Below are 13,710 nucleotides of genomic sequence, written 5' to 3'. Positions count from 1 at the left end.
CAGAAAAAGGGTATATGGCGTGCCACCACCAAGGACGTGCGGACCCTGGGGGTCTACGGCAGGCAGAGTACCCACTGTTGAAAGCAGTGGGAGGACTTGAGACGCTGGGCAAGGAAGACGGCGGAGGCCCAGATGGGGATAGCCTCCCAATGAGGAAGGAGTGTCTGTCAAACCCTGACCTCCCTGATGGGCCGCATACTGGCAGTGGCCTATCTGGAGCTAAATGGGAGCTTGAGGGCATCACAGCAGCCACAAGGGGGTGAATACAGTTTCCCAACTAGTGGGGTGGTCACCGGTGGGGTATGTGGGCCGGTGGGTGCCACTTGGCCATGCCGGACATTGCAGGGTAGGTCCCATGTTGGGCACGGTTCTGATGTAAAATACCTCCAACCAAGCTAGTAGGCATCCACTACTGGGCAGGGGTCTGTGGGTCTCAGGTATGCTACTATTGGTGTTAGGTACTCCTGTACATGGGTTGGTGACTAGCATTGTGACTGTTGCCTAGTGCATAGGGCTGTTCCCGATGTGTGTGTGTGTTGTGTACACCAACGGTGGTGTTGTTGCTGCCATTGACCAAGTGTATCCTTTGTCTCTTCCCCCCTTTTTTGTTTTGTCACCCTGTCGTTAGGTGCATTAGCACCATCTGGCGGAGAAGCAGAGGCTCTGGCGATGGAGGGAGCTGCATCCCACAGGGCTCAGGAATCCGAATCCACCGACGGTGAGGCACCAGTGGGAAAGAGGGCGAGGGGAGCACCACGGCGGAGACAGGTGGGGGCAGTTCAGACAGTGAAACCTCCTCCGATGGAAGCTCCCTGCTGGTGGTGGACACCTCTGTGCCAACCCCAACAACAGGTACAGCCCCCACCCCCTGTACCAGTACCGGTCTTCCCAGCATCTCCTCAGTGAGTTTCTAGTGCCCACTCACCCAAGAGGGTGGGCATCTCTTTCACCGAAGGCACCTCAGGCCCTGCCCAAGTTAGCCCTGCTGCCCTGAGTGAGGAGCCTATTGACCTCCAGCGATCCATCTCTATTGGGCAGTCAACCATAGTGAATGCCATCCAGGGGCTGGCAGCCCATTTGCAACAAACAAATGCATTCCTGGAGGGCATTCACTCTGGCATGGCGGCCCAACAGAGATCCTTCCAGGCTCTGGAGTCCTCCATGATGGCAGCCATTGTCCCTGTCTCTAGCCTCCTCCCTCCAACTTCCTCTACCAAGTCCCATTCCCCTCAACCCCAACCTATCTCAAGCACACATTGAGACCAGCATGCACACATGGCAACACACAGGAGTGGCTCAGGCAAACACAAGCACCACACATCATCCCACAGACACCTACACAAACACCATCCAGATGCAGACATAACAACATCGATTGCCTCCACTGTGTCCCCCTCCTCCTTGTCATCCACCACCCTCCCAGTAGCATCTCCACTCACACCTGCATGGACTACATCCTCATCCACTACCCCCATTACCATCACGCGTATCACTACACACCTCTCACTGGCAGTCACCACCCCCACATCCATGCACACGTCGCCTGTGTTCTCTCCCACTGTGTCTGTGCCCCCTCCTCCCAAAGTACACAAACGCAAGCACTCAGGCACCCAACAGCCATCCACCTCACAGAAGCATCCAGCCCATCCACCGGCACCCAAACACAGCAGACAGAAACTTCCTGCAATCACTCCCTCTTCCTCCACTCCCAAACCTTCACCTTCTTCCCAGCCCAGTGTCCCTAAGAAGCTTTTTCCCTCCACAATTGAACTCTTCCCTACCTCTCTCCCCCATCCTTCACGTCGGGCCAGGGTGGTCAGAACCCAGGCGAGCACCTCAGCCACCCAGTCCACAGCCACAGTAGTGTCGGCAGCTACTGCAGGTGGGAGAGGCTCCAGGGAACCAGTCATCAGCACTGACAGTGTGCCTGCACCAGCTGCCATAGGGAAGGGCAAGGAGGCACCTCCAGCTGTCAAGGGGAAGGGCAAGGAGGCACCACCAGCTGCCAAGGGGAAGGGCAAGGATGCACCACCAGCTGCCAAGGGGAAGGGCAACAAGACGCCACCAGCTGCAAAAGGGAAGGGCAAGGGGCCTGCACCTGCAGGCAGGAAGGACAGGAGGCCTGGAGCTAGGACTGATTCTGAGCCCACACCACCAACATGGCGGTTCAGCTGTCCGAGGCTGCAGGGGAAGGGCTCGAGCCTCCCCCCACCACTGGCATCCCCGACACCAGCACCGCCACCAGCACCACTGCCAGCACAACTGCCAGCAGCAGCAGCCCCAGTTGGCAGCCGTCCGAGGCTGCAGGGGAAGGGCTGGAGCATCCCACACTACTGGCATTCCTGACACCAGCACCGCCACCAGCACCACCACCAGCACCACTGCCAACAGCAGCCCCAGTGGGCAGCCGTCCGAGGCTGCAGGGGAAGGGCTGGAGCCTTCCCCCACCACTGGCATCCCTGCCACCAGCCCCCCCACCAGCCCCGCCACCAGCACTGCTACTAGGACCACTGCCAGCAGCAGCAGCCCCAGCGGTCTGCTGTCCGAGGCTGCAGGGGAAGGGCTGGAGCCTCCCCCCACCACTGGCATCCACGACACCAGCACTGCCACTACTGAGGAGCCATCACCGCAAGCAGGCAGTGTGTAGTCCTGCCTTCATGGGCTGTAATGCATCCTGGACCCTGCAAATCCTGTAGGTGTGACACCCAGGTGAGAGACTGTTACCTTGCACTCCATAAGGGTTGCATCACAGGGCCCCCTCCGGAACCAGTGGAAGATGCCATCCACTCACCCCCTCCTTGCCAGGATGACATACAATGAGCACAAAGCCCCCTCCAGAACCAGTGGAAGAAGCCATCCACTCACCCCTTCCTTGCCAAGATGAAGCACACTGGGCACAAGGCCCCCTCCGGAACCATTAGGCAAACCACCCACTAGAGAGACTGTGGCGTTGCACTCCCCAGGACAGAGTGATGGGCATGTTGCCCCCTCCTGGACCAGTGGTTATGTACCATCTTCCGGCTGAGGTATCCCCCGTTCCTCGGCCCCCGAGGTGCCTGTGTATTTTAGACCTGATGCCCCTGCAGTGTTCTATCTGTGTTGTTGCAGGAGTCAAGTGGGGCCTTGGCCTATGTAATGTGGCCCTGTGGCCCACGGACATTGAGGACTGGGCAGTGTCCCTCTATTTGTATATATGTATAATCTGTTTTGATTTTGAAGCACACATTTCTACTATTTTATCTTATTACACTCACTTTAATCAATTCCTTTTGTTTTGTCCTTGCATTATTCCTGAGGGGTACAGGGTAGATATGTGATTTTATTGCATCTGTTTATGTGTATGGTGTTGGGGGTGGGGTTGTTGTGTGTAGCTTGTGTGTGTGTGTGACTTTCTTTTTCCTCCCCCCTCCTTTGTGTGCTAGGCGGTAGTACTCACCGTGGTTGTCTTCGCCGGTGGTGCTGATCGTAATGCATGAAGCGGTATACAATCATGGGGAAGATGTGCAACTCAGGCTCTATGGCGTCATGGTTCTTCCTTGAGTCTCCAGAAGTGAGTCCTTTGCCTTCTGTGTACTGTTTGCACTGAGCTTTTGATGTCATTGGTGCCGCCTGGGAAAAGGTGGCAGATAGGCCTGTTGTAATACAGTGGGCGGTACATTGTCTTCCATCTGGCTGTTGGCGGTTACCTCTGCGGTTCTTGTTGCTACCGTGTGGTAGGTGTGTTAAAGTGGTTGTCTGTGTGGGCGGTTTCCGCCGCAGTCATAATTCCATTTTGTTTACCACCGGCCTGTTGGCGGTATTACCGCCGCTTTATCACCGACCGCCAGTGTTGTAATGAGGGTTTTTTTTCCTCTCTGAGGGATCTATTTTCTAGAGCTTGCAAGGGGAAAAAACAGCACAGGGGGAGCAATTGAAGTTGGTTCAACAAAGAGTGTAGACAGACCAAGAGTAGCCTCTTGGAGGCAGTAATGGCAAACAATAGAGAGAACCTAACTCTAGCTTGGCGTGAATATGCCCATACAATAAAGATCTGTAAGTCCAAATGGGGGAGGAGACTTGGCAAGAATTGCTACTAGCAGCAAAGGATAGAAATTCCAATCAATTTTGGTCTTTGATTGCTACCAGAGAGCGCAATGAAAATCCTAGACCTGATTGCCATATCTCTGCCAAAATTTGGTTGCAATATTTTATAGATCTTTACAAACAGGAAATGATCTCTTCTTTATGCAATGAGACCCCTATAGAGATAGACACATTGGATAAAGGTATGCTCTTACCCTTCACCCTGAGGGAAACAGAGAAAGCAATTTCAGCACAAAAAACAGGAAAGGCACCAGGCCTAGATGGAATTCCTTGCAATGTGTTTAAATCTGACCCCAAATTTTATTCTCCCTACATCAATAGCCTGTCCAACTCTATTCTGGGGGGTCCCAAATTCTCCGAACATGGAGAGGTGTGTTAATAGTCCCAATCCATATGAAAAGGGACAGGACAATTCCATGTAATTACAGACCAATAAGGCTTCTAGATAACTTACAAAATATTTTTTCCTACCATGTTTTGGGTAGGCTAAGGGATTGGATAAAGGACAATGATGCCTTAAGTCATCTGCAGGAAGGATTTAGGCAGAAATCAAGCATAATAGATCAGATTTTTCATTTTCTAACTATAAAATGGAAAACTGTTGACCTAGAGGCAGGGAGACTTTTTGTCGCTTTTGTAGACTTAAAGTCCGCTTTCAACCTGGTTCCCAAGACAAACTGTGGGAAAACATGGGCAAGATTGGAGTCCCAGGCCCCCTCTTAAAAATTAATCCAAGAACTATATACTGGAAGTTATGCCAGAATAAGATAGGGAACAGATGGTAAACTTACAGAGGAATTTCCCTACAGGAAAGGCGTGAGACAGGGTTCTGTACTAGCCCACACACTTTTTTTACTTTTTATAAATTCATGTATTCCCTATATGCTTGATTGTGGAAACGATGCCCCGAAACTGGATGGAGTCAAGACACCATGCCTCCTGTTTGCAGATGATACCCTATTGCTTTCAGAAACTGCTACAGGTTTAAACAGGCTGCTTGAGAACTTTTGGGGGATGGATTATAGCCTCCACATTAATGCATAGAAGACCAAATATATGGTGTTCGGGGATCTAAAATGTAGGATGAAAAAAACAATAATGCTTGATGGGAAGATTCTAGAAAGAGTAATGGGTTTTGATTATCTAGGAATTAGGATGGAGGATTCACACAAATGGCCAGCCCTTCTGCTAAAGTGTATTATGTGCTTGAAACAAAAAGCAGGTGGCATACTGAGATTTGCTGACAGATAACCTAGATATTCCGTCACGCTGGCAATGGAAAATTATAAAAGTCAGGTCAGAGGAAGAGTCACCTATGCTGAGTCATGGGGATACTGCAACTTGCAAGATTTGGAGAGCAGAAAACTTGTACATAAAAACTTTATTAAAAGTGCCTTCAAGCTCTCCCACTTTGCCCATACGAATGGACTTAAACTTGTGTTCTGTAGCAAAATCAGCTGCTTTAAGGCCACTCCAATATTGGATCAGATTATGGTCTATAGATATTTTAGAGCCGTATAGAGTTTAGCTTAGAGCAGTGTTAGCAGCCCCCAATATAGGAAAGTCCTGTGGTGTAATCATGTAAAAACTCTCTTCCATAAACTAGGTCTAGGCCTGTATTGGTCTGATCCCACTCATCTCCCAAAGAGCTCCAACCAGATTTTGAAGGACGTCTACTGGACGAGTAGACAAGTAAATGAGATGGCATTAGTCCCATCTTTTAACCTGACAGAGGACTTTCTACTAACTAAGTGCCACTATGAGTTCGAGCATTGTTTAGATATAATAACCTCACCCTTAGCACGTTCACTTCATATTAGATTTAGACTTGGGGGCTTTTACATCAAGATGGAAACAAATGGAAAATCTAACTGATTTTTGTCCATTGAGATGTATGACCCAAGAGAGTGTTGTACATGTTTTCTTTTTTTGCCAGGCGTACAAGAAAAAGAGGACTTACTGGGTAAAACCATTATGTAAATCGCTGGGTATTAGGGATTGTCACTCGACTCTTAGAATTTGTAAAACAAGTCCACACGTGATGGTGGTATGCGCATTGGCATGGTTTTTAGAGGCAATTTGGTATGTTAGAGGTAAATGTATTTCTAGAAAAGTATACATTTTACATTTATAATGGATATTACTAGTGAACATATATGGCCACCGCTACTAATAGTGAGATACCAATCCCCACAGTTTTTTTACATGAAGATACGTAATTATAGTTATGTCAGAAAAATTTATGGTGATTTGTATTGTGTATTTTTATAATTCTTTTATTGACAAATTGTTTATTTTATAATATTTATATTGACAACTTGCCTACTTGTATTATATGGTCTTGAGGTTGTTCTGGATTTGATTTTTTAAATATTATGATGGGTCTGATTCTATTGACTTTTCTAAAATGTTTTATTCCTTTGAGAAATGTATGAATTCTGTTAGCATGCTTTTTTGGTATTTTATGCCGAAATAAAGCTGAATTGAATTGAATGAACATAATTAACTCACATATAATGACTGTTAGAAATGGGGTCTCTGGCACTCTGTCCAAGCAGGGACCCACTCTCTAGTCAGGGTAAGGGAGTTACACTCCTCAGACAACCCCTGCTTACCCCCTTGGTGGCTTGGCACAAGCAGTCAGGCTTATCTCTGAAGCAATATGTAAAGTATTTATACCCACACACACAGTGATACAGTGAAAATACTACAAAAGTGACACAACACCAGTTTAGAAAAATAGCCAAAATTTAACTAAATTAAAGAAGACCAAAACAACAAAAATGCAATATACAGATGAATCTTCAAAGATTAACCTTGAATATAGTGCTTAGAAACACAAATGTTTCAATTTGGTGTTATCACGGGGTTGTGACGGAGTCTTTCCCAACAATTTTACACCAATGGCGCCGGTCACGGAGTTGCACGGACCCCCACGTACAGTACCTTGCGAAAATGAGGAAACAAGCCAGTGCATGGAGTCATGAAAGTACAGGGTCTCTATATCCGGTGCTGCATCGGTTCCAATGCTGTGGAGCAGTAGAGCAGAGGTGTTGGTACAAACAATCGGGTCCTTTCTGCGGAGCAGTGGAGATGAGGTGGCATCGGTGCGAAGCGTGGTTCCTTATGATCTGGCGTAATTGATGTCCAACTGTCAATGTGCGGTGGGGCAAACTCACGGGGTCGTGGTCACGCTACGGGGATGCAGGCACTGCAGCAGAGTCTGGTGTCACGGATATCAGTGACACGTCACTCGGGACTCACAATGTCACGGTACATCAGCGGCTGCTGCGGTGTCAGGCCTGCGATGTTGGAGAGGGTCATTGCACTCAAGTGGGAACCACAGCTTCAGTTGTAGGTGGCATCATGAGGTCATGCAGTGACTTCAGTCTGGGCATCGTCCAAAGTTGGTGCACTTGGTTTTTCACCAGCATTCACTCCCAGGGGCACAGAACTGGACAAAGCACCACCTGACAAGTTAGAGTCCACAGCACGTGAACCCAGAGGCTGCTAGGTGAAGTCTTTGCTGTCCCTGAGACTTCTTAACAGGAGGCAAGCTCATTTCAAGCCCTTGGAGATACTTCACAAGCAGGATACACAGCAAAGTAAAGTCTTTGTCCTCTCTAAGGCAGAAGCAGCAACTACAGGACAACCCAGCAAAGCACACACAGCAAAGGGACAATACTCATCCTCCAGCTCTTCAACTCTTCTCCTTGTCAGAGGTTCCTCATGATCCACAACTGTTATGAAACTCTGAGGTTTGGGGTCCACTACTTACACCCCTTTCTGTTATTGAATTAGGCAAACTGCAATGGAAAGGCTCTGTTGTTCACAAGATCCTGCCTTGCCCAGGCCAGGCCCCATACACACACCAGGGGGATGGATACTGCATTGTGTGAGGACAAGTACAGCCCTTTTAGGTGTAACTGTCTGCTCCTCCCTCTCCACTCTAGCCCAGGGGACTCATCAGGATAATCAGGCTACACCCCAACTCCCTTTGTGTCACTGTCTAGAGGGAATTCACAACAGTCCAATTGTCAGTCTGACCAAGACATAGAATACACAAGCAGGCAGAGGCAGAGAATGGTTAACCAAGAAAATGCCCACTTTATAAAAACAGACTTTTTAAACTGACAATCTAATAAACAACTTTACCAAAATATGCATTTTTAAATTGTGAGTTCAGCGACCTCAAACTCCAATCTCTATCTGCTCCTAATGGGAAACTGCACTTAAAAGATATTAAAAGGCATTCCCCATGTTGACCTATGAGAGAGATAGGCATTGCACCAGTCAAAACCAAATTTGGCAGTACTTTACTATTAAGACATGTAATACACGTTGGTACATGTCCTACCTTTCACATACACTGTACCCTGCCCATGGTGCTACCTAGGGCCTACCTTAGGGGTGCCTAACATGTACAAAAAGGAAATGTTTGGTCCTAGCAGTTGGGTACACATGCCAGGTCGAATCAGCATTTAAAAACTGCACACACAGACACTGCACTGGCAGGTCTGAGCCATGTTTACAGGGCTACTCATGTGGGTAGCACAATCAGTGCTGCAGGCCCACTAGTGGAATATGATTTACATGCCCTGGGCACCTCTAGTTTACTTTACTAGGGACTTACTAGTAAATAAAATATGCCAATCATGGTAAAGCCAATTACACATACAGTTTACACAGGGAGGACCTGCACTTTAGCACTGGTCAGCAGTGGTAAAGTGCCCAGAGTATCAAAAACCAGCAAAAACAAAGTCCAGCACACAGTTACAGCATAGGATGTAGACATAAAAAGACAGTGGAGGTGGGTCTAACAATGGCGATGGTAAGTTAGGCAGAATAAAAGGCTTGAGATTATTCTTAAATGATTACTGTGTTGTTGGTGTCAACACCAGGACAGTGCGCGCTCTACGGGCAAAATAATGCAAAATGACAAACATTATGCAATGTAATAATTCATGCGTTGTGTGCTGATATTGCATATTAACTTTTTGCATTTCAGGTATTTATCTTGAAATGTCATTAATACTGTTTGCAATAATACTGTTTGCAATGTATTGCTTATTTCCAAGCCTTTCCTGCAGCCTGGCTGGGTGTGGCTGGGTGTGGCAGGTGTGCGGGGCTTGGGTCTATTTAAGGAACCCAGCCTAGCTCCACGTGCTCACTATTCAGAGATCCCAGTGCAGAGCAACAGCATTTTCCAAGGCTCCTGTTCCGGAGGCCCTGTCCTCATTACCTTGGTGATCCTCAAGCAGGGCAGTAAGGCGGAGGTCGGGGTAGATCCCCCAACTCTGTTTCCAGAAATTTTCGAGTTTTGGTCTGTTGATTAAATCACGTGTGCGATTCATTCTTGGCAAATAACCCTTGCAGTTCGGATCGGCAGAGTTGTGCGATCATTTCCTGGCATTTGAATCTTGATGGTTGAATCGGCAGCAGTGTGCGCAATTCATTCTTGGCAATTAACCCTTGTAGTTTGGATTGGCAGAGTTGCACAATCAGAGTAATTTTTTGGCAATTGAATCCTGAAACTCAAATCAAAACAGAGTATGACTTTACAATATCATTCATGAGTCTGTCACAGTTCATGTTTTGAGAATTAATGTGTTAATTGATTCTTGTCATGCCATAGTTACTATTCCAAGAACTAACTTGAGAGAGTTCCATGTCCAGTGCATAGGAGGTTATTCTGGAAACGCTTATATGAAAGTTTGCGTAATCCTTCTTTTATTTCCAGGTATCCAGAACTAAAAGGTCATGTTATTGAAAAACTCTTGATCTCTCATGTTATCAAAGTATAGATATTTATAACAAAGTTTATGAAGATTAATGTGAATGACTTTGCTATTGTGTTCTTAATTCTTGCTTCCACAGGTCTCCTTCCCGCTGTTCCCAACCTAAATCCCATCCCCCAGTTGGCCATTCTTTAACTCTGTGCTATAACGGCTAGTAGAGTTTGGCGCTGCCAAGAGGTGGACATATTGGGAACAGGCGCAAACCCCGGGGATCCGGTCTCGCTGACAGTTGGTTAATGATATTTGGGCATAAACACCTTTAATATAAGTAGAAGGCTGTTAATACATAGATACATTTTTGTATGACACAAAGAATCTTACAGTATCACAAGCTCATATGTTAAATATCAATTCACAATGAAAATTTACAAAACTCTATTCTGCGTTTTATTTAAATATTTACAATGACTAGACACTATGGTCCTCATTACGACCCTGGCGGTCGGCAGTAATTTGGGGAAAGGTACGGCCAACAGGCTGGCGGTACCTTTTCTCAAATTACGACATCATGGCTTTTCTGAAGCCACACCACTAATGTACCACTCCGACCGCCGGGGTGGTAACGGCTGCTGGGCTGGAGACTTCGGTCTCCAGCCAGGCGGCCGTCACAATCCCAGCCTCAGGATTATGACCCCACCTACCACCATGGTTTTCGTGGCAAGCGTACCGCCACAAAAACCATGGCGGTAGGCACTATCAGTGCCAGGGAATTCCTTCCGTGGCACTGATAGGGGTCTCCCGCACCCCCCCTCCCCAGAGTCCTCCTGCATCCTCCCCCTCCCGCTCCTACCCCCCACACATTTACACACCCACACTCACACACATACACACCCATACACATGCATACCCACATCCACCCACACATGCACACATACATACACACACACCACAACACACCCAACATACATTGTTGCACACATGCATTCACAACACACAACATACACACACACTCACATTCAGTCATTCACACACTCATTCATCGCGACTCACGCCTGCATGCATGCATAAAAAACAGACACACCCCCCACACATACACAGAACACCCCCCCACACACACACCACCCCCACCCCCTCTGTTGTCGGAGAACCCGACTTACCTGCTTGCAGGGGTCCTCCTGCAGGAGACGAGTCACGGCACTGCTGCCAGCACCAGCGTCTGCCAGTAAAGCACCACCAGGCTGTCTCATTGCTCATGATACGGTCGGCGGTGTTTTGCTGGTGTGGCCCTGCTGCTAACAGCAGCACCACGTTACCGCCGTCTGCTGCCATGACCGTCGAAGGTATTCTGCCAGCCTTCTGGCTGAATTCCATCTACAGTCATAATGCGGGTGGGTGGCTGGTAGCCATGGTATGTTGGTTGCCATCGCCGTAACGGTAGGCAGTCAATACCGCCAATGTTGTAATGAAGGCCTATATGTATTTTACACTATTAAATACTATGGCCCTCCTTATGACACTGGCGGTAAATCCCGCTTACCGCCACGCCGTTGACAGCCGCCAACTTACCGCCGCGGTGGCGGATATCCGTTCACCATATTATGACACACACACACCAATCCGACAGAATACAACCAAATACCCAAATCCACCAGACTAAAGGTCAGTGATAAATGGGCGGTCCCAAAAGCTACACCGTTACACCAACAGAACAACGCTAATCACATTATGACCCAGAAATCACCACAGTGGATATTCAATGGTGGTAAACCATTCTTGGTACATACCCACAGACAAAACAACACCACGTAAGACAATTCAAACAACACACACCTGACACCCATACATTCACCACACCCACACCACTATAAAACACACACCCACATTATCCACAACCCCTTACGAATGCAAATCATTGGCACAAGACTGACACCAAGGCCACTGCGACAATTAGAGCCACACACTACTCACACCCATGTACCCCTCACACACTCCACATCACACACCCCAACATATTACCCAATACACCCTCATTAACACACATCACATAACACCCATGGCACCACAAAGGCACCCCTGTTTCACTCAGGAGGAGTTAAGGGTCATGGTGGACGAAATTGTCAGGGTAGAGCCACAGCTCTTTGGAGCATAGGTGCAGCAGATATCAATAGCAAGGAAGATTAAGCTATAGCAGACAATCGTGGACAGGGTCAACACCGTGGGACAGCACTCCAGAAGAAGGAACGACATCAGGAAGAGGTGGAACGACCTACGGGGGAAGGTACGTTCCATAGCAGGATGACACCAGCACGCTATCCAGAGGACTAGCGGTGGACCCCCACCTCCTCCCCCACAACTTAAAGCATAAGAGGAGAAGGTACTGGCAATACTGCATCCTGAGGGCTTGGCTGGAGTTGGAGGAGGACTGGACTTTGGTAAGTCAAATTTCAACAACTATCACCCCCCATACCTGCATGCCATCACATACCCTCACCCTCACTCCCATCACTCCACTCCATCCCACACACTCCACCATCACATCACACTAATCCCAATGCCAAGCCCTGCATGCTGTACCAATGCATGGACACCCCTCACAGCCCTTCATGGACACTCATCACTAAAGCATGCACAGCATAGGGAAACTAACAATCCCAACATACACCAACATACACAAGTAAAAGCTGGCAGGGCAACACCAACCATATTGGGAAAGCCAGGGATGTACACTATGGGCCTCATTCCGACCCGGACGGGCGGCGGACGCCGCCCGCCGGGCGGAAACCGCCCAAACACCGCCCGCGGTCTGCAAAAGATCGCCCACCGGCCCAGCGGGAAAGCGCCTTCCACGAGGATGCCGGCTCCGAATGGAGCCGGCGGAGTGGAAGGTGTGCGACGGGTGCTGTGGCACCCGTCGCGCTTTTCAGTGTCTGCTAAGCAGACACTGAAAAGCAATGTGGGGCCCTGTTAGGGGGCCCCTGCAGTGCCCATGCCATTGGCATGGGCACTGCAGGGGCCCCCAGGGGCCCCACGACACCCGTTCCCGCCAGCCAGGTTCTGGCGGTGTAAACCGCCAGAACCAGGCTGGTGGGAAGGGGGTCGGAATCCCCATGGCGGCGCAGCTTGCTGCGCCGCCATGGAGGATTCCCATGGGAAGCGGGAAACCGGCGGGAGACCGCTGGTTTCCCGTTTCTGACCGCGGCGTTACCGCCGCGGTCAGAATGCCCATGAATGCACCGCCAGCCTGTTGGCGGTGCATTCGCTGCCCTCGGCCCTGGCGGATTCAATCCGCCAGGGTCAGAATGAGGGCCTATGTCATACACATGAAGCATAATTCATCATTTACATCCCCACAGGTCCCCCAGCCAATGTCACTGGAGAGGAGGTGCCATCACTGTCCAGTCCCCCAAAAGAAGAGGCCCACAGTTATGACAGTAACTCTGGTCTTCAGGAACTGGATGATCTACCTGGCCCATCAGGGACCACTGGACAGCCGGTCACCCAAGCCCAGTCACAGACCACCACAGAGCCTCCCTCATCAGGAACCAACATCACAGCACCCACCCTGTGTCCCCAAACCTCTGCCCCAGGACACATCAATCAGCAGTGTGCCCTCCTGTACAGGGACCCTAGGCCACACCTCACACAAGACAATCAGGGACCTGGGGTCAGTGGCAGTTGGCACACCGTTCAGGGTACAGAGGCACAGGCCAACAGGGACCCTGGGAGGACTGCTGTGCACCAGGGGGAGGACAGGATCAGGGAACTGACTCTCCAGGAGGCACTCTCCGAGCTCCTGGGAACCTACCAATATTTCCAGGACATGATGGGCCAGATCCTGGACAACATGCAGGAGAACAGGCAGCTGCAGGATGGACAGTATGAGGGGATC

This window comes from Pleurodeles waltl, chromosome 2_2 (genome assembly GCF_031143425.1).
Source record: "Pleurodeles waltl isolate 20211129_DDA chromosome 2_2, aPleWal1.hap1.20221129, whole genome shotgun sequence".
Lineage (NCBI taxonomy): Eukaryota > Metazoa > Chordata > Amphibia > Caudata > Salamandridae > Pleurodeles > Pleurodeles waltl.
The sequence above is the reverse complement of the archived record's forward strand: the minus strand, read 5'-3'. Positions refer to the sequence as shown.